The sequence below is a fragment of the Cervus canadensis genome, chromosome 30 (assembly GCF_019320065.1).
Source record: "Cervus canadensis isolate Bull #8, Minnesota chromosome 30, ASM1932006v1, whole genome shotgun sequence".
Classification (NCBI taxonomy): domain Eukaryota; kingdom Metazoa; phylum Chordata; class Mammalia; order Artiodactyla; family Cervidae; genus Cervus; species Cervus canadensis.
In genome coordinates, this window is record NC_057415.1 from 4,307,401 (window position 1) to 4,330,146 (window position 22,746).

At 46.2% G+C, this 22,746-nt stretch overlaps 1 protein-coding gene and 1 non-coding gene across 2 annotated transcripts in view; one reads left to right on the forward strand and one right to left on the reverse strand.

Moving 5' to 3' along the window:
- Nucleotides 1-22,746, reverse strand: part of LOXL2 (lysyl oxidase like 2) — a 108,434-nt gene that overhangs the window by 83,539 nt on the left and 2,149 nt on the right. The window lies entirely within an intron of this gene.
- TRNAG-UCC lies at nt 567-639 on the forward strand. The gene has a single exon. It is a non-coding gene; the product is annotated as a tRNA-Gly (tRNA).

Below are 22,746 nucleotides of genomic sequence, written 5' to 3' on the forward strand. Positions count from 1 at the left end.
TAATTGGAATATAATTGGAATTTCAAAAGAGGAGACAAAGAACGTCTGGAAGAAATATTTGAGAAGATAATTGTCAAGAATTATATGAAGCTGATGAAAGATATCAAGCCCAGGAAATATAGTTTACAAAGAAAACCATCCTGGGGCACATCAAAATCAGACCATGGAAAATCCAAGACAAAGAGAAAAGCTTATAAGCAGCTGGAGTATAAAAGTGTTATCTTCAAAGGAGCAACAATAAGGTGAACAGCTGGACTCTCACCAATAAACAAGAAAACAAAGAAGATAATCACATGACATTTTTAGAGGGTTGAAAAAATAAGTCAACCTAGAATCCTATACTGCTTGGAGAGGATAAAGGTTTTCACAGAAGTGGCGAGACTGTGTCCTCAGAGAATCCACAAGATGGAAATACTAAAGGGAGTTCTTCAGAGCACAGGACTGATCATCCTAGATGTAGAATGAAGGAAATGGAAGGGGAGGCTGTGTAGGTAAATCTGAATGAAGATCAACTGTGTAAAATAATAACATCTCATAGGGTTTAAAATGTACATATCATTGGGAATTCCCTGGTGGTCCAGTGGTTAGGACTCTGCGCTTCCATTGCAGGGTACCCTGGTTTGATCCCTGGTCAGGGAACTAAGATACTCCATGCTGAATAAAAATGTTGAGTTTTAAGCCAGCTTTTTCACTCTCTTCTTTCACCCTCATCAAGAGTTTCTTTAGTTTCTCTTAGCTGTCTGCCATTAGAGTGGTATCATCTGCCTATCTGAGGTTGTACACACAATTAAATGTTTATATGCATGCCTCTCAACATTCTGCTGTATTAATTCACTTAATGGAGTGAACACCATCATTATCAAGGCACAGAGAGTTCTGGCAAGTTGCCTCAGTTTGCACTGTGGGTTAAGTGGCAAGGCAGGCTCTGAACAAGGGCCAGCAGGCTGACCTGCGTGCTTCACCCTCATCCCTGTGCTCCATGGCCCCAGTCCACACGTGTACCACCCCCCGAGCTTCCCCCCGCACAACAGCGACAGAGGCTGCAGCTTGTCTATTCATATCTCAAAAAGAAATGGAAAAAATTTGCGGTCTGCAATTTTTTTTTTAATAAATTGTGATCTTCAGATTTGCCTATCTATGAACTGGTCCACCCATCTTCATGGAGTCTCCAATCTGTGGGAATGGCCAGGGTTCAACTCCTAAATCTTTCCTTGAAAAGTGCTCCTGAATTTGTTGCTTCTTTTTTTTGGGCCTTCTCCTACTCCCTACTCTGGGGGATTGTGAAAAATTAGACGCAGATGCTTCTCTTTTCTTTTAAAAATAACTTTAATTTTTTTTTTCTTTCTTTTTTTTACTTCCTTATTGCGAAAGTTATACAAGCTGGTAATAAAAATCTGGAGAAGGCAAACAAGTAAAAAGTGGAAAAGAATTTGCAATAATACCCCACTGGAAAGAATGATTGTCAACACGGTCGTGTCCACCCCTTCCAGCCTTTTTTCTCTACATCTATGTGCTGTGTGTGCTCACACAGTTGCTGAGTTGTGTCTGACTCTTTGCAACTTCATGGACTGTAGCCCCCAGGCTCCTCTGTCCATGGGATTTCCCAGGCAAGAATACTGGAGTGGGTTGCCATTTCCTTCTCCATCTGCAGATATATTTCCCTCTAAAACTTGGAAGAATTTTCTACATACTGCTTTGTAAACTGCTTTTCACATTTACCAGTCTATTGCAAACATTATGCCTCACTGACTTTTACAAGATTTACAATGCCTTTTACATTCAGTATTATGGATGTGCCATAAGATTGAATAATCTTCCCAGTTAATTTTTTACCGCTATTCACATCATTGAAATCAATATCCTTGTAGCCAAAACTTCCCACAATCTTGGGATAAATTCCTAAAAGCAAAATTGCTGGGTCAAAGTGCTGGTAAAAAGGGAACTCTTCTACAAAACAATATTAACTGCCTCCAGAAAGACTGCTAGGGTACACTCAGCCTGCAGTAGGTAGGTTTCCCCACAATCTCAAAATTCTAGCTATGACCATGCTTTCAAAACTTTCTCCATCTGATAAGCAGGGAGGAAAAAGGTATTCTGTTTTAACCAGCATTTCTTTTACTAGAGAGCCTGACCTTTTTTTCTTCAGGTTCTATTGACCACTTGTATTTCTTTTTTTTCCCTGGAAATTATCTCTACATGTCTTTTTTAAATCCCCTTTTCTGTTGTATGTCTTTCCCTTACTGCTTTGCAAAATTCATTTTTCACGTTGGCATCCATCCAACCCACAGGAGGAAAAATCAGCCAAAGTCCCAAGAAGAGCTTGGGAGGATGGAGAGCAAAATGCCCCAAGGCTACGCCCACAGCCTCCCTCTGCCCTGTGGTGGGCTCCATTCTGCCACCCCCGCAGACCAGAGGCCTTACCTGTTGCTCCCAGGTGCCACTTTCCATTCTGCACTTGAACTGGGGTTCAGCCCCTTCTTGGGGGAGTCCCCAGCTACTGGGGGTGAGGGTGGCCCGCCTGCTTGTGGTCCCGGCTGCAGTGTGAATCCAGTGACAAGGTTGTTGGCAGCCCAATGACCCAGTTTAGAACCGGGTCCCACCGGGCGTCCTCAGGTGCGGGACGGGAACCGGAGCCTCGGAGCAGACAAGTGGCCCGGCCTGGTAGCCCTTCCTTCTCCAGCCGCTGCGCTCTGCGCCCCGGGGCCCCTCCCCTCCTAGCGCCTGGGGCCCCTGGGGCCGGGGAGTTCTCGAGTCCAGGAGGTGACAGCACGTGGTCCAGGGTGACTGGCACACGTGAGCCCATGGGGGCGTTTCGGGTGACCAGGGTCCCGAGTGGGGACCGCAGCCTGACTCTGTAGGCTTAGCTTCCGGCCCTGCTGCAGCAGTGCCGGGGGCTCGGCCGGCGAACCAGCACTGGTCAGCGTGAGGTTGGCCGGGCTGTGCGGGAGCCCTGAGCGCGGATGTCCCCCTCTCTGCTCAGATCGCTCATGCGGAGGGAGTGCTCTTGGTGATGGGTGGGGGCCCACCATGGTGCCTGGCATCTGTTGGGTGCTTATTAAAAATCGACTGGACAATAACAGCGTACGGATAGCTCAAAGTAGACCCATTCTCATGATGCTTTTAAAATCAGGTATAATTCTTGATCACAGGTTAAAGGGCTATTGAACGTGAAGTGGAGACATCCTTCATGGTCCAGTGGTTAAGAATCCACCTTCCAATTCATGGGAGGAGGGTGGGTTCCATCCCTGGTCTGGGAACTAATATCCTACATGCCATGGCGGCAGCTAAGCCCACCCACCTCTACTACTGAGCCTCTGGCCCACAGTGAGACAGAAGGCTAGGTGCCCCAGCAAAGATCCCCTGAACTGCTGCTAAGACCCAACAGCAGCTGAATAAATAAATATTTTTTTTAAAGTGAAGTGAATGGAGGGGGCCCTTGACTCCCTCATCTTCCATTGTAAGGGTCCTCTTACCTCTTGGCAACCCTTCCTACTGGTATTTGTTGGCACCATTGGTTCCCTGGAGAGAGGATGTTGGGCATCTTGGAATCAGAACATAAGGGTCTGAATCCTGACTTTACCACTTCCAGGGTCTACAGATTTAGGGGTACTTTTGGAGCCTTGATTTCATCTTTTGATCACGGAAACAGCCTTCCTTTCAGGTGTGTGTGTGATGATTAAACGAGATAACAAGTGGAAATGACTAGCACAGAGCATAGCTTCATTTACATGCAGTTTCTTCCTTCCTGCCTGCCACCTCTGAACCCCCGAGCCTTGTACTCAGTAGGCACCCAAAAGTAATTGAATGAATAAATATAAATTTCTATTTAAATCATCATGCCTTATCAAAACTGCCTTTTCCTTCTGACCTAACTGCATAGGAAAGCAAATTGATAAGTCCATTCCTTATGAATTTATTGAATTAAGACATTTAACACATTAAGGAATGAATTAGTGATTTTTCTATGAACAGGGATCTTTTATGTTTTAATAAGGAACTCCTAAATAGGAATTTTATGGATTTTCTCTGTGTTTTTTGGGGTTTTTTGGGAGGTGGGGGGTTGTTTGTTTTTGGCCCCAGTATGTGGCATATGGATTTTAGTTCCCTGACCAGGGATTGAACCCCTACCCACAACACTGGAACCACTTAACCACTGGACTGCTGGGGAAGTCCCTATGAATTTTAATAGCTAAATTTTACATATTGTGTAATGTTGGAAATAAGGGCAATAGGGTTATTCATGAGTAGGTGGACCTTCCCCATGCCCTTCAAATCTGCTGACGCGGGTGCCTCTGAAATTTATTTTGTGTGGGAAAGGGGGTAAACAGACACTGGGGTCATTTATGGGAAGTGAAGATCCCCTGGGCTCATAACATCTTACCCCAGCATATAGTCAAGGCTTGTGTCTAGACAAGAGTCATGGGTTACAAGGTTGGATAGAAGAGGCAGAGTGAGGCATGATCTCACCCCAGCCCAACACAGATGATTTCCAGGAAAATGAACCATCTTGAGACACACACCGGTTTGCCCCCAAGAGGATGAGCCCCTAAACCTGTGCTGGACACTGAGGCCCTAAGGGCCCGTGAAGGCAGGAGGCAGTGAGCGCTGCTGCTGCTGCTCGGAGGGGCGAACGAGCCGACCCTCAGGGAGCAGGAACTGCTCAAGTCCCACTTCCTCTGAGAAACCTGATCCAGCAGCTTCTGCCCTCTCTGCTCCCCTCCAACAACACCCACAGCTGTGCTCAGAGCCTACAGGGTCTGGGCGTTTCCTCCTCCTGCAAGGGTACCAGGCAGCCCCAGCTTGCTTCACGGTCCCCTGAGACCATTTCCAAATAGACACTGGCCACAGCAGGGCAGAAGGAAGGCTTTCAGAGCAATTCAAGAGGCTCCATCTTTTAGCAGGACAGTGTCTGAGACAGTGTTGAGAGGCAAAAGTGCTTGACCTTTTGGGGGGGGAGGTTCTGGTCCTTTTGGACATTTGCAGACATTTGGACTGATGGAAGTCACACTTCTCCTCTTCACACCTGTTCTATCAGTCCTCAGTCAGAAATTTTGATTTCACTAAAGAAATCAAAAAGCTGCGTGGAGACATATCTTATACCACAGTTCAGAGAGCTTTTAGACAATAGAAAGGTCTATTCTCAGCTTCACCTATGAACACCTCCAAGGTCATCAACCACCCAAGAGTCTATGCCAGTGAGGTTACATCAGCATCCATCACGGAAACTAGGAATATCCTCTACCCTGAATGCAAGCCAACTGGGTCAGCGGAACATTCCTGTAGCTGGTTCACACGTACCAAACAAGGCCCAGGTTTCACCAACCCTCTCCAGGTATGCAGAGGAAAATTTCACAAAAGGAAGATCCACTTTGCAGAGTCTTCTGTGAAAACCTCATCTGAGTGAAGTCCAGGAACTACTGCAGCAGACGGACTTAATTCGTCACACAGTTTGGCTCAGGAGAAGGTCATCGTCAGGGGGTCAGGGCAAGATGCCCGGGATTCCCCAGTGGTCCAGTGAATAAGAATCCACCTGCCAATGCAGGGGACATGGTCCTGGAAAATTTCACATGCCGCAGGGCAACTAAGCCCCAGCACCACAACTGCTGAGCCAGTGTGCCGAGCCCACGAGCCACACTGTGGGTGCTGCAACAAGAGGAGCCTGTGCACCACAGGGAGCCCACTCACCGCAATTAGACACGGCCTTTGCGAGGCAACGAAGACACAGGACAACCACAAATAAAAATAAATTAAAACTTTAAACAAAGGCAAGGTGTCCAAGGACCTCAGTATGTGGCTAACATGAATAAGAGCCAGCCAGAAATCAACTGTGACCGTGCCTTATCAGAAAGTAGTAAGTTATCTCTCCCTGGGTTGTTGGCTAAGCAGTTGAGGACATTCTTCCATTCAATTCAATCCATTTAAGGATACAAGTTCACATAGTTGGTACTTTAAGCATTGCAGACAAGAAGCCCTGTAGCCCCCAGGGGGTGTCTGGGAGAGATGGGGGAAGAATTCCTTGACAGACCCAGGACTTAAATCCCAGACATTCCTGATAAACATCAGCCAGAATCAGCTCACCTTCCCCAAGAGCCTAGAGTACCCCCTACATGCAGCCACCTCTTCAGGCAGCCTGCACATTCATCCTCTGTGGGGAATGGGCTGCACAGAACACCACTTCCCTATCGCCACTAAGCATCACAGCCCAGTGGTTTAGAGTCACACAGAGCTGGGTTCAAATCCCACTTCTATCACGTTAGCTCTGAGACCTCAGGCACACTCAGATTTTCCAAGTCTCAGAATTTCATCTATAAAATGGAAATGATATGCATGTGTGTGCTCAGTCACTCAGTTCTGTCCGACTCTATGCAACCCCATGGACGGTAGCCCACCGGGCTTTTCTGTCCATGGGATTCTCCAGGCAAGAATACTGGAGTGAGTTGCCATTTCCTACTGCAGGGGATCTTCTTAAACTAGGGATGGAACCCACATCTCTTACATCACTTGTATTGGCAGGTAGATTCTTTACCACTATGCCTCCTGGGAAGCCACAGGAACAATATGTACTTAAAAGCAACTTTTTGAAGGAAAAAACAAGCAACATCGTCATTTCAGGACTCTCACAAAAGACAAAGATCATGTTTCTTAAGTTCCTGACCCATGGTAGGTGGTCCCCCAAAATCAGGTAAAATATTTGGGTTCAAACAGGTGTTGCCTGATAGATTTTTTTAAACCATTTCTTTTCTTTCTTTTTTTTTTTGCATTTATTTGGCTGCATCAGGTCTTCGTTGCATCATCAGGGATCTTTGTTGTGGCGCATGGACTCCCTAGTTGTGGTGCACAGGCTCCAGAGTGTGTGGGTTTAGTTGCTCCAAGGCAAATGGGATCTTAGTTTCCCAAACAGGGATTGAACCTGGATCTCAGGTCCCCTGCATTGCAAGGTGGATTCTTAACCACTGGACCACTAGGGAAGATCCCTTCCTGCTAGAGTTGACTCAAGTTGTTCAAGCACCAACTACCATTTTGGTTGATGCTAAGTGGCTTTCCCTGATGGCTCAGTCAGTAAAGAATTAACCTGCAATGCAAGAGACTGCCTGCAATTCGGGAGACCACTTGCAATGCAGGAGACCTGGGTTTGATCCCTGGGTTGGGAAGATCCCCTGGATAAGGACACGGCAACCCACTCCAGTATTCTTGCCTGGAGAATCCCATGGACAGAGGAGCCTGGCGGGCTACAGTTCATGCAGTCACAAAAAGTCAGACATGACTTGGGGACTAAACCACCACCACCAAACTGTATAATGTAGGTGGTTGTATTTAATTTTGTGCTTCAGATTTCCCCAAATGTTATTAATATTTGAGAACCCTCAAAGATGAGCTTAGGTAGATCCTCTTGGATTCAGCTCTTGCAAGAACTTACTTGAAAACTAGAGACAGACATTTTTCCAAAGAATACACAATATTAGAGAACAGCTTAGGTACCAAAACAAAAGGTTTGTTCACACGTGCTGTGTAAACTATGTAGGTGCTACCTTGTGCCTAATTCCATGGGAAGGGCGGGCTCCAAGGAGTCTTCAATGCCTACAAATAAGACAAATAATTCAAACAGGTCTGAAGTCAACCAATGCTTCCTGGTCTTGCTGGGAGTTAGGGCTCAGGATGTGGTCAGAGGGAGAGAAAAAAGTTCTAAGCCTGAATCTTGCTGAGATTTATCAGTTCATTGTGAACAGTGCTCCTTCAATTGATTCACATCATTTGTTGGAGCTCCAAAACATATACCACCCCTGGAACTTTCCAGTACATTCTAGAAATGCTGATGTTTATATTTTCTTGAAGCTTAGTGAATTTACAATGTTGTGTTAACTTCTGCTGTGCAGAAAAGTGACTCAGTTATACACACATTCTTTTAAATATTATTTTCCATTATGGTTTATCCCAGATATTGAGCATAGTTCCCTGTGCTGTACAGTAGGCCTGTCCTGTTTATTCATTCTACATGTGATTGTTTGTATCAGCTGACCTCAAACTCCCACTCCATCACTCCTCCATATGCCCCTCCATTGGCAACCGCGAGTCTAGAAACACTGATTTCTATGATTCCAGGCATGGCACTGTACTGATAATGGATGACTATTGGAAAATCCTTTACTTAATTTGGACCCAAAGGGGCTTCAAGAGGGAAAGAAGATGTAAAACTGGAATTTCCAGGGTGCTTTTCTTCGGCTGTTCTTTTGATAGCTGAATTTTTCCACTTAGGAAGGAACATCAAAGGCATACTCCAAAAACAAACAAACAAAACAAAACAGAAAAAAACCTCTGATTCTCAAGATTTCCTTGGGATTACTCAAATATTTTGTTTTTCTTCTCCTAGAAGCAAACCTGTCTGAATGACGACATCATCATCTACCTGAGAAAAGGCATTCTATATCGTAGAACTTGCTGCAGCAACAGTATTGTCTGAAAAGCTGAGTGGCTTTGAACTTCCCCAATGCAGTCTTAAATAATACAACAGACCTCAGCCTCTTACCACTGACACCTGAGTGTCAAAAGATACCCAATATACCCAATATAACCAAGAATCCACCTGCCAATGAAGGAGATGTGAGTTTGATCCCCGGGTTAGCAAGATTCCCTGGAGTAGGAAGTGGCAACCCACTCCAGCAGTCTTGACTAGAGAGTCCCATGGACAGAGGAGCCTGGTGGACTACAGTCCATGGGGTTGCAGATTTAGTGACTAAACAACAAAACAAAGATGTGCATAGATAAGGAGGGGAAACACACTGTAAAAATTCTACACCATTTGTGGGATTTCCCTGACTGTCCAGTGGCTAAGACTCCAAGGTTCCCCTGCAGGGGGCGTGGGTTCCATCCCTGGTCAGGGAACTAAGATCCCACACTGCACAGTGTGGCCAAACAAGAAAATATCATTATACACTACTTGTGGATAGTGCATTTAGCAAAAAAAATGACTGTTCTTAACAAACTGATCTTCTTAACTCCTTCTACCTACCAACATGACCATCCCGGGCCAGAACCTTCTACAATAGGCCTCCCTTGGGTTCCAGTTTTGCGTGATTGGCCTCACCTTCTCTGAGGGCCATGGTAGGTAAATGACTCCTTGCTCCCAGCACTTGCTCTGCATCTTGTGTTCCGGGGCCCCCAGTAATGGGCCCGCTGTCCCCATTGGGAAGCACTGCATCAGCAAGCATGGGGCTTCCCAGCCGGCAGCAGTGGCCCTTGATGCAAAGGCCACTTGCTTAGTGTCTTTGAACAATAGAGCAAGGAGCTCAGCTGGTTTTTTTCACCCAGACATAATTCTCTGCTTGATGTCTCTGCCAGATGTCGGCACTCAGATCTGGGGTCAGAGGTGGGGTGAGGGCCGTCTCCTCCATCAGACCCTCCCCCTGCCACCCGGATCCCTGATCTAGCAGCAGAAGTGATGAATGGTCCTCTTTCATGGCCCAGAGCGCACTGGAGAGGCTACCCGAGCTGTGGTCGCCTGCCGCTCCTGGCCCCACACGGAACACATTCCTCTGTGGAGGAGGGCTGACTTGGGTGGACAGAGGGCGATCAGAGAGTGAGGGAAGCGGGCGGGGACAAGGGGGCCCTTCTGAACCACCTCAGACAAGAATGCAGACTCTGACACCAGGCTTGGCCAGGGCTGGTCCATCTGGCCCCTGGCCAAAGAATCCACCTCCGTCCTGTCTATTTCTGGCCACAGGGTGGGAATGTTCAGGGCCCAGTGAAATGGCCAGAAGGTAGGCACCCAGAGCTGAACTTCTGTCCGCTTTCAGAAAGAGGCCTTTGTCTGGCACAATTTGTTGTGACCGATCCGGGTGCCCCACAGTCCATCTCCAGCCCTGGGTGGAATCTCATTCTGACCAGGCTGTTTCCTGGGGGGGATGAACGTACAATTTCAAACACTTTAAAATGAACCACTGGAGACTGTTGGATGGAATCAGAAAAGGAAAGCCAAATATACAGTGTCTGTAAGAGACACATCTTTTAATTAATTTATTTATTTTTGGCTGTGCTGGGTCTTCGTGGCTGGCTTTCTTTAGCTGTAGCCAGTGGGCTTTTCCTTGCAGTGGCTTCTCTCATTGCAGAGCACAGGCTCCAGAGTACCAGTTTGGCAGTTCTGGCATATAGGCTTAGGTGCCCTGAGGTATGTGGGATCTTCCTGGACCAGGGATTGAACCCATGTCCCCTGCATTGGCAGGCAGATCCTTAACCACTGGACACCAGGGAAGCCCTAAGAGACACACCTTATCTCTACAGATTGTAGCCCATAAAGAAGGGGCAGTGGCTGTTGTTCAGTTGCTCAGTCGTGTCTGACTCTGCGACCCCATGGACTGCAGCACGCCAGGCTTCCTTGTCTTTTACCATCTCCTGGAGTTTGCTCAAACTTGTCCATTGGGTTGGTGATGCCATTCAAACACTTGTCCTCTGTCATCCCCTTCTCCTCCTGCCTTCAGTCTGTCCCATCATCAGTGTCTTTTCTAATGAGTTGGTTCTTTGCATCAGGTGACCAAAGTTATCAGGGTTTCAGCTTCAGTATCAGTCCTTCCAATGAATATTCAGGACTTATTTCCTTTAATATTGACTGGTTTGATCTCCTTGCAGTCCAAGGGACTCTCAAGAGTCTTCTCCAACACCACAGTTCAAAAGCATCAATTCTTCGGCACTCAGCCTTCTTTATGGTCCAGCTCTCACATCCGTACATGACTACTAGAAAAACCATAGCTTTGACTATATGGAACTTTGTTGGCAAAGTAATGTCTCTGCTTTTCAATATGCTGTCTAGGTTTATCATAGCTTTACTTAGGAGGTGCAAGCATCTTTTAATTTCATGGCTGCAGTCACCATCTGCAGTGATTTTTGAGCCCAAGAAAATAAAGTCTGTCACTGTTTCCACTGTTTCCCTCCCCCTACGAAGGGGGAGAGGAGATCCAAAATCAATGCTGCTGCTTGGAGAGGAAGCGGGGTGAGGCAGGGATGACCATCAAGTTCAAGTTAGCCACCCCAAACAGCCCCTAAAAATACGGAGATATGGTTCTGCTGCTGCTGCTGCTACGTCGCTTCAGTCGTGTCCGACTCTGTGCGACCCTATGGGCAGCAGCGGCCAGGCTCCTCTGTCCACAGGATTCTCTAGGCAAGAATACTGGAGTGGGTTGCCATTTGACTACAGGATAATACATATATGTTCTTTGGCATGTGTGTTCAGTCATGTCTGACTCTTTGTGACCCCATGGACTATAGCCTGCCTGGCTCACCTGTCCATGGGATTCTTCAGGCAAGAATACTGGAGTGGGTTGCCAGTTCTTACTCCAGGGGATCTTCCCAACCCAGGGATCAAACCCACATCTCTGGTGTTTCCTACATTGGCAAGTGGGCTCTTTACCACTAGCACCACCTGGGAAGCCCACTGTATAACATATAGTGATGCAAAGAGCATGGTGCTGGCACCTGAGAGTGACCCAGACTCACATCTGGCTTCTGCAAATACAGAAGGGTCTCAGGGTGTTAGTGGGTTCCATAAGAAGTACCAAGTGCCCAGGACAGTCAGTGATAGGCTCAGAGCCAGTGCTCAATGAGCGGTGACTATTACAGTTACAAAATCAGCGACAACCTGGAAAAATTCTAGGAGGGATGTCACTTCACCCATCGACCACTCTTTTTCCTATTTCTTTTTTTGGTCACACCATGAGGCTTGGGCTTGCAGGCCCTTAGGTCCCCAACTAAGGATCGAACCCAGACCAGGGAATTCCCACCCTCTGAACACTCTTAACACAGCACTTGGGTAACAGGTTTTTAACCACCTTCCCACCTCCTCCCGACTTCCAACACAGACACACTCTCAGACACCCTTTCTCAGAGCTAACAGTCAAGTAGCCAAAGTGGTCTGAATTTCCGTGCCACTTTGAAGGAGGTATTAAGATCCATAAAAGGTAGGGAAGAGAGGAGAACAGATGTCAGGCCAGGATAGGGTGCAAATTTGGCAAGTAATCCAATCACCGCAAATAAGTCTTGTTTCCAGGGGAGGAAGTGTAGTGGGGGATGGGGCGATTGCATGCAAATCTCTGGAGAACTGGTCTGAGCACAGACACTATGGTAGAGAGGGGCTCACTGGGGCAGGGAGGGTAGGTGAGTAGGGGGAGTCCTGGCATGGAGGGAGTGTACAAACCAGCTTTCCTTTAAATCTACTTTTTTTTTTTGGGCCACACCGAACAGCTTGTGGGATCTTCGATCCCCAACCAAGGATGGAACCCAGGCCCCCAGCAGTGGAAGCACAGAGTTCTAACCACTGGACCACCAGGGAAGTCCTCAAACTAGTTTTTCTAAGAGATGGACTCCCAAAATGGCTAAGTAGGGACTTCTCTGGTGGTCTAGTGGTGAAGAATCTACCTGCTAATGCAGGGGATTCGAATTCGACCCCTGCTCCGGGAAGATTCCGCATGCTGCAGAGCTAGTAAGGCCATGAGACACAAGTACTGGACCCTAGTGCCCTAGAGCCGAGCTCCGCAACGAAAGAAGCCACCGCAAGGAGAAGCCCGCACACCAGAACTGGAGCAGCCCCCACTTGCCACAACTAGAGAAGGCCCTCACACGGCAACAAAGCCTCAGTGCAGTCAAAAATAAATAATTTTTAAAAAACAGCCAAGGAGCTCAGGTCTTAAGTGACATACTCCCCAAGCCTTCTCTATTTAGCCCATGCCTTGGGGGGCTTCCCAGATGGCGCTAGTGGTAAAGAACCCGCCTGCCAATGCAGGAGACATAAGAGATGCAGGTTCGATCCCTGGGTGGGGAAGATCCCCTGGAGGAGGACAAGGCCACCCACTCCAGTATTCTTGCCTGGAGAAGCCCATGGACAGAGAAGCCTGGCAGGCTACAGTCCACGGGGTCGCACAGAGTCAGATACAAGTGAAGCTAAGTAGCTTCACACGCGTGCCTCACACACATGCTTCAGGGAGTGACAGTCACAGCAGGACTCAACTGTGGCTTTAGACACCTTCTGTGTCTCCAGAAGCTTCCAGGCCAAGCTCCCTTCCAAGCAATGCAACCTGATCCAACAGTCACTTCGTCACGCCTGAGTCCCTTAGATGAGAAACAGAACCCAGGCCCCAGGGGAGGAAGAAGCAGCTGGCATAGAGGCCAGGGCCACATCTTTGGCCTGCTTGAAATGTCTGGTGGCTCAGGGGAGGGCGCAGGAGTGCTGTCCTCAGTTTGTGAAGAGCCCATAATCTGGGATCCTCCTGTCCATAGAAACACTGGCTCCCTTCCAAAAGCCCAGTGAGTAATAGCAGCAGGTACCAACTGCCACCTCACCAAAACCGGCCAGACCCAGCTCACAGCGCCAGCTGGCACTGTGTCAAGAAACTGACATCCCCAGAGTGCTTACACAGAGAGCTACAAGTTCTTGCTCTTACTGCACGAGGCTGACTTTCTCAGCTACTTTTAGAACTGATCAGTTACTAGTGTTGGTGCATCAAAAGACACTATCAAGGGGACTTTCCTGGTGGTCCAGTTAAGAATTTACCTGCCAATCCCTGGTCCGGGGACTGAGCTCCCATAGGCCGTGGGGCAACTAAGCCCCTGCGTCGCAACTACCGAAGCCCTCGCACCCTCTGCTCTGCACCAGGAGAAGCCGCTGCGATGAGAAGCCTGTGCACTACTAGAGAGGAGCCACACTCGGCACAACTAGAGAAAACCCACATGCAGCACCGAGGAGTCTGTATGCCACAACTAAGACCCAGCACAGCCGTAAATAAATACATGAATATTTTTTAAAAAACACACTATCGTGATGCTTCATGAACCAGAGCAGCAGCAGTGGGGGTAGAAAAAAGGGTGTGCATGTGTTCTGAGTCACATTTCTTTGCAACCCTATGGACCATAGCCCTCTAGTCTCCTCTGTCCTCTGTCCGGGATTCTCCAGACAAGAATACTGTATTGGTTTGCTGTGCCCTCCTCCAGGGGATCTTCCCGACCCAGGGATCAAACCCGCATCTTTTATGTCCCCTGTATTGGCAGGCAGGTTCTTTACCACTAGTGACCCCTGGGAAGGCCAGAAAAAAGGGTGTACTAATTGATTATTTATTGTATTGTTTACATATCTGTTTCCCTCCTAAGACTGTGAACCCCTTGGAGGGTAGATACATCCCCAGGTCCTCCATGTCCAGCACAGAATAAATACTGAGTAAATGTGATGTGAATTGAGAAAAAGAAATATCAACAAAGTGAAAAGACAATCTACAAATAAGACAAAATATTTGTAAATCATGTATCTGAGAAAGATCTAGTATCCAGGATATACAAAAACTCTTAAAATTCAGCAACAAAAAGACAAGCAATCTGATTTAAAAATGGACCCAGGACTTGACTAGGCATTTCCCTGAAGAGACATACAAATAACCAACAAGCACATGGAAAGATGCTCAATATCATTAGTCATTAGGGAAATGCAAACAAAAACCTCAATGTAGTACCACTTCACACCCACTAGGACGGCTATAATTTATATTTTTTTTTTAAGTGGAGAAAAGTAGGTGTTGGTGAAGATGTGGAGAAACCGGCAGCCTCACTGCTGCATGGATATAAAATGGTGCAGCCACTGCGGAAAATAGATTGAGAATTCCTTAGAAAGTTTAACAAAGTATTACCATATGACCCAGCAATTCCACTCCTACTTATATACCCAAGAGAATTGAAAACAGATGTTAACACAGAAATTTGCACACACATATTTAAAACAGTGCTATTCATTATCACTGAAAGGTGGAAACTACGCAAATGTCCATCAACAGTGAATGGATAAACAAAATGGGGGTGTATCCTCACAGTGGAATGTTATTATTAGGTCAGAAAAAGGAATGAAGTATGGCTACATGCCATTATATGGATGAAGCTTCAAGACATCATATGAACTAAAAGAAGCTAGACAATACCATATATTATATGAATCCTTTATATGAAATATCCAGAATTGGTAATAGAGAGAAAATAGATTAGTGGCTATTCAGGGGTGGGTGTAAGGGGATGGGTGGAAGAGGAGATGGCTAATACATACAGTTTTCTCTTTGTGATGATTGCATGTATCTGTGAATATGCCAAACTCCATTGACTTGACCACTTTAAATGGGTGAAATTTATAGCATGTGGATTATATTTCAATTAAGCTTTCTAAAAAGGAATCTACTTAACTGACACTTCAGTTTAGTAATATCTATTTACCAAGCATCTGTTACCTGGCAGGCATTGTATTAGACACTGGGATTCAAAGATGAATCTTGATGTGGGTTCTGTTTTCAAGGAGTTCACAGTGTATTTAGAGAAGCAAACACAGAAACAGAACTGAAAAGACAGTGATTACAGTTGGAGATGAGGAACGGGCAAAGACTTTGACAGCTGACATCCAGACAGGTTTTGAAGGGAAGAGGGAGTTTGACAGGTTGATGGTGGGGAAGGGAGACCATTCCAGACAGGTGTGAAATAACACATGGGGTTCTGAAAGCCATGTGGGGCTCAGAATTGCAAGATAAAAAGTGGAACGGCTGGGATAGTGGGTAGGGTGAGGGGATGTGGAAGAGGTGAGCTTGGAGAAGCAAGTAGAGGACCATGAGGAAAGTTGCATGTCATACCAACAAGCTGAGTTTTCCTTTGGGGGATCAGAAACCAACAAAATGTAAGCAGGAGGGTGAGGGAGGGTAGATCTGTGATTAAAAGCAGAGTCAGCCAACTACAGCACGTGGGCCAAATCTGTGACGTTTTTGGAAACAAAAGTCTTGGAACACAGCCATGCTCTCATTTCTTGTTGTTTATGGCTGCTTTCCCATGAAAACAGCCAAGTTGATCAGTTGCAACGAAGATCGAATGGACCTGTTAAATAAGTCTGAAATATCTGGTATCTGACTCTTAGAGAAAAAGTTTACCCACCTCTGCTCTAGAAAGATCACTGTGTCTACTGCATAAAGAATGACTTCCCATGGGTTAACAGCAAGGGAAAGGAGGCCAGCTGGGAAACTAGCAACGCTCCAGGCAAAGAAGAAGCTAGGGGCTTCCCAGGAAGAGCTAGTGGTAAAGAGCCCCACTGCCAATGCAGGAGATCTAAGAGATGAGGGTTTGATCCCTGGATGGGGAAGGTCCCCTAGAGGCGGGCATGGCAACCCACCAACATTCTTGCCAAGAGAATCCCATGGACAGAGGAGCCTGGCGGGCTATGGTCCACAGGGTCGCAGAGTCAGACACAACTGAAGCGACTTAGTATGCACGAACAGGGTACCATCATGCTGCAACATCATGATGATGGGGTAACAGATTACATAGGGGGTTGATAGTGGGGTGGGGAGGTGGGTGTGGCTTTGAGAGCCTGGATAACATCAATTTGAGAATATTAACAGTGCCACTGGAAAGGATTAGAGACCTCATGGGGTTCACTGATGTCCAAATTTTTGTTTTTTCTTTTTAAATCATTAAAATGGTCCCTAAACCTCAAGGTTAGCAGAGTGCTCTCGGACATTCAGTGCATCTGAATTCAAGGCCACTCAAAAGCTTGCTCTTCAAATTATTCCCACACTTTGGTTCCGGGCATGCTAGAGCAATTCCAGGTCACCTGACAGGTAATCTTACCCCCTTTGTGAGATGCAACAAGCCCAAGCTCCACACTTTCTCTGGCTCTGCTCTGAAGCTGCTGTCAGCACCACGTGAGCACCACGGAGTCAGCTGCCAGGCTTCAGCATATCATTCTTGACTGATGACTTATTTTTAAATGCACATGTTGAATATCATGTCTTACTCATATTTGTCTCTTACAGAGACTGGCTGAGTCTCTGGCAACTAGGATGTCACTCATAAATCATTTTAGTTAATAACAGAGGGGACCAGAGACTTCCCTGGTGGTCCAGGGGTGAAGAATCTGTCTTCCAACACAGGGGATGAGGATTCGATCCATGGTCGAGGAACTAAGATCCCACGTCCTCGGGGCAACAAAGCTTGAGTGCCACAACCAGAGAAGCCTGTGCACTGCGAGAAGATCTGGCACAGCCAGAAATATAGAAAGAAATCAAGAGGGGACCAGGTGGGAATGGAAAGAGGAAGGAAGGCAGGAATTTTTCACTTGAGAATTTTTTTCACTCAAGGCTTAAAACTCATGATCTAACAGAAGGTGACAAAAAAGCAGTTCTTGGTCATGTCCAACTCTTTGTGATCCCATGGACTGTAGCCCACAAGTTCCTCTGTCCATGGGATTCTCCAGGCAAGAGTACTGGAGTATGCCGCCAGTTCCTTCTCCAGGGGATCATCCCTACCCAGGAACTGAAACCGGGTCTGCCACATTGCTGGAGAAGGAACTGGCAACCCACTCCAGTATTCTTGCCTGTAGCACATACAGTAGCACATACACACAGTGGAATTTCATTCAGTCTTAACAAGCAAGGAAATTCGGGCACATGTTACAACACAGACGAAAGTTGAAGACAATATGTTAAGTAAGGGGTCCACCATCCCAACCCCCTCACCCCTGCTCTCCGGGCCACAGAGCTGGAGATGAGTCGTGGAGGAGCAAGCAAAGCTTCTTCTGCACTTACAGCCGTGCCCACTGCTCACGTTACCACCTGAGCTCCGCCTGCAGTCAGATCAGTGACGCCATTAGATTCTCATAGGAGCCTGCGTCCTACTGTGAACTGAGCATGCGAGGGGTCTAGGCTAACAGCCCTTTACGAGAAGCTAATGTCTGATGATCTGAGGTGGAGCTGAAGTGGTGACACAGGCGCTGCTGGGGAGTGGCTCCCACCGTCTCCCATCACCCCAGACAGGACCATCCGGTTGCAGGAAAACTAGCTCAGGGCTCCCACTGATTCCACATTATGGGGAGTTGTATAATGATTTCATTATGTATCACAAGGTAATAATAATGAAATTAATTGCCCAATAAATGTAATGTGCTTAGTGTAATGTGCTTGAGTCATCCCAAAACCATCCCTCCCCTCCACTGGACCATGGAAAAAATGGTCTTCCATGAAACTGGTCCCTTGTGCCAAAAAGGTTGGGGACCACAGCTGTGTTAAGTGAAATAAGCAAGTCACAAAAAGACAAACAGTGTATGATTCCATTTATATGAGGTATTTAGAGTAATTAATTAATTAATCCAATGGACATGAATTTGCACAAACTCCAAGAGATAGTGAAGGACAGAGGAGCCTAGCATGCTGCAGTCCATGGAGTTGCAAAGAGTTGGACACGACTTAGCGAACAACAACAACAAAGGGTAATTAAAACCATAGAGACAGAAAGTAGAATGGTGCTTGCCAGGGTGATGAGAGAAGGAGGGAGTCAGTGTTTAATGCGTACAGAGTTTCATTTTTGGAAGATGAAAAAAATTCTGGAACAGATGGTGGTGATGGTTGTACAACAATGTGAATGTATGCAATACCACTGAAAGGTACACTTAAAAATGGTCACAATGGTGAGTTTTATGTTTTGTGTATTTTATCAGAATAAAAATGAAAACGAATGCGTTTCCATTTGTATACTTAGGCTTGGTGCCATGTCACTTACATTCGTTATTCTTCTGGAAGAGGTACTTTTAAAAGGTACTTTACTCAAATTTATATTCGTGTTTGTTTCAGAAGAGCTGGAACATCTTTATATTTAGAGAAACATCTTTCTCACTAGGTCGTGAGTCATGCAGGCATCTGGAAAGTTGTGCTGTGTTTATCCCAGGACATGCATGTCCAGGGACAGGGCTGGGGATGGGGGAAGTTCATGGATCCAAGTTCAAGAAGACAGTATAAAGAAACTGTCTGAGCAAAAGTGAGCTGTTTGCAAGTCATCAACAGAAGTTATCTTCTCATAAAGCACAAGCTTTATAGGCAAGCGGCAGTATTTTCTCAGAAGATGCCCTCAGCATCATGTTGGCAATGCTTCAAGGAAGACGTTTGGGAGCCCCTGACGCGGGGCAGCCCCAGGCCAGCTGTGTCTGCTTGTCTGACAGATTCCAACAGGAAAAAACTAAAAAGAAAATGCATCATCACTCCTGTATGACATTATAACCTAATGGTGGTTTAGTTGCTAAGTCTTGTCCGACTCTTTTCCACTCCATGGACTCCATGGGCTCCACTCCAGAGCCCACCAGGTTCCTCTGTCCATGGCATTTCCCAGACAAGAATAATTGAGTGGGTTGCCATTTCCTTCATCAGAGGATCTTCCCAACCTGGGGATCGAACCCAGGTCTCCTGCATTGCAGGCATATTCTTTATTGACTGAGTCACCAGGGAAGCCATTATAATATAATATAAAAGGTATTTCAAGTGAAGGGATGAAAAAGACTTGGGCCAGGAGAACTTATTAACTGTGATCCTAATTACGTCCTCACCTCCGCTGAGTTGATTCTCACTCTACACCCTCATTTGCTGTACACACTTATCTGGGTATATTGTTTCTGTCAAGAAAAGTGATAAATAGTTTTTAAAACTCTGGACATTTTTTTGTTAAACAGACTTCATTCATGTTATTTTTCTCACATAAATCTATGTGGTGGCTACAGCTGGAGTCTGGGTCCTATGCAAGGAACCTCTGGTATGTTAATGCATTAATATACAAAGCATGAGTGCCAAGTTGCTTTAGTCACGTCCAACTCTTTGCGACCCTATGGACCCTAGCCCACCAGGCTCCTCTGTCCATGGGATACTCCAGGTCAGAATAATGGAATGCATTGCCATTACCTTCTCCAGGGGATCCTCCCAACCCAGGGATTGAATCTGTGTCTCTTTTATCTCGAGCACTGATAAGCAGGCTCTTTATCACTAGCGCCACTTGGGAAGCCCTAATATATACAACAGAGGTGTATTCATAGGCGTGTTTCCTGCCTTACTTCACTCTACGTCACAGGTTCTAGGTTCATTCAGCTCACTAGAATTAACAGACTTTTATGGGTAAAAAGTTCCTTTTTAAAGGAAATTTTCATTCCTTTTTATGGGTATGTAATATTCCATTGTGTACATGTGCCACTTCTTCTTTATCCATTCATTTCTGACAGACATCATATCCAAACTGTCACCATGATGCTTTATCACCCTGGAACAAGTACCTGTTCTGAAAGGCTGGTTCTGATGCCTAAAGATGTTTCTGATACAGGTGGCTGGGGAAGACCGGCCAGCACAGCTGGCTGGACTGTGCTCCCTGCCCATCACACGCACCTCCTGCAAAAGGACAACTGAAATGACCAGGATGAGAAGATCTGAGGACTCACTTCAACTGAGACAGGGCAGAGACTCAGAAGATGAGTAGGGCATTGCTGCGGATCTGTGACTCTGCGATCCACTTCGCTCTCCCTTTGCTGGGTCATGATTGTTAGTCTTGCTGGCTCTCTGGGTCTGGAGCAGGACAGGCTGCAGCTACCTCATCCAAGGCCTCAGGACCCCCGGGGTCCAGATGGGTCTGTGTGACACTCCTAGGCAGACTGATCATAATGCCCTTCTCCAGAGGGAGATGAATGACAGTCATTACAAGCTGTCCTCCTAAACTCAAGCAGCCCCAGGAGAGGACATCTGTACCTCCTAAAGCTCCCAAAACTGTAAAAGGAAGAAAGCTACAGCAGCTGCTGACAACGAATCACCTAGAAATTTTACTGTCCCTACAGAGACAGTCTGTTAGCTGCCAGAAGACAGCATGGTTAAAAGGTAACGCTCTGTCCCTTTGGAGTTCCTATGTTGAATAACGGGACTGGAGCAACCAGTTTCTCGGTCCCTAATGGGCTGTATTGTGGAAGGTCTATTCATTTGATGTCTATTTCAGGGCAAAGAATATGACAGCAGAAAATCTAGGCATCAAGAAATAAGAGATTTCATTTTCCCCCACAGCCAGCCAAGGAGGGAGAATTACAACTCATGAATCTCATTAATAAGATGTAAAAATGACTTTGTTATTACCCCTTTCCAAAGCAAATAAACACAAGTAGTGAAAATGCTAAAAGTAGAAAGTTCTGGTGTCTTCTAGCCTCATCAGACAATGGCAGAATAAACAAAATTGTCCATAAATGAAGAACTTCAGAGGGGAGCCTCTTTGTTGCCATAGAATTCAGCCATCTCCTGTTAAAGACGCCAGCGGCCAAAATACTTGGGCAAAGAAGAGTGAGGGGTAATTGTTCTCAATGAAATTTCTTCGTGGGCTGTTTATCTCTTCCAGGAATTGCGGCTCCAGTCATTTCACTCATCCTACTTTCAGAACTAGGAGCCTGAGAATGGGAAGGATGATGGCTCTTAATTCAGAGGGGGCCGCCCTGAGTTCTCCAGAGGTGAGTTGCTTTCCCATAAGCTGGAAAATAAGCCCAGGCTTCCTGACTTTGCCGCTGATTTATCTCCAGCACCAAATGGCCAATTACTAAATATTTACACTGGGGTTTCTGATACCAGGTGAATAGGAAGTGATAAGCCCAGGATGAAGCGAGAGCCAGGATGAATGAGTCAGAGAACAGCTGATATTCCATGAAGAGCGCAGAGAAACAGAACCGCCGCTGCCCCGGAAGGAGGATGCTGGGTCAGTTCTGGGCTCTGCCAGTTACCAGCTGTGCCATTGGGACTGCTTCTCTGCTGACCAGCTCCCTCAACTGTAAAATGAATTCAACAAAACCCACCTCGCTCTTTAGTGGGAAGTTGTGTGAATCAAATAACACAGGAGGTAGAAAAGTGGTTTGAAAGGAATAATATACAATTTGAACAAAAATCATATACATCAACAGAACATAGATCAACTGTAAAAAGACATTTGGGTGGAAATTAGGGGAAAAATTGAACATGGACTGGGTGTTAGATGATACCAAAGAATTACTCTTACCTATCTTGGTTATTTAATGTTTTTAAAGGTCACACTGAACTGCATAGGGATGAAAGGACTGTATGTCTGAGATTTGCTTTAAAATACTTCCACTATGGACTTCCCTGGAGGTCCAGTGGCTAAGACTCCATGTTCCCAAAGTAGAGGGCCTGGGTTTGGTCCCTGGTCAGGGAATTAGATCCTACATGCCTCAATTATGCGTTCAGGAGCGCGTGTTAAGTTGCTTTAGTCATGTCTATTTGTGACCCGATGGACTGTAGCATGCCAGGCTCCTCTGTCCATGGGATTCTCCAGGCAAGAATACTGGAGCGGATTGCTGTGCCCTCCACAAGGGGATCTTCCTGATCCAGGAACTGACCCATGTCTCTTACATCGCCTGCATTGGCAGGCAGGTTCTTTACCACTAGGGCCACTTGAGAAGCCCCAATTAAGAGCTTCTACACTGCAACTAAGACCTGGCGCAGCCAAGCAAATAAAAACAAATGTTTAAAAAATACTTCTGTGAAATAGAAATTGGAAAGGGATAGACAAGTAAGTATGGCAAAATGTGGATAACTGTCGAAGCTGAGTGGGAAGTATATGGGGGCCTTTTCCCTATTATTGTCTATATTTGGAATTTTTCAGAATAAAAACATGATTTTTAAATAAACAGTGTAGAATTTTCTAGGATACTAGACAGCTTCACTAATGATCACCTCCCAAAGCACAGAAAATCTGTCTCATGTACAAGGCCCTTGTACACTGGGCATACAGCTGTCAGAGACAAACCTCAGGAAAAGGCCAGGAGAGGCCAGGTGAAGAGGCCAGTGGTAAAGGAGACATATGAAAACATCTCCGCAGAATTTCCCATCTGCCATGCACCAGAATGTCAGCCGACTGTAACGTCAAGGTGATGCTTCCTCTTCAGACCTAAGTTTCCTA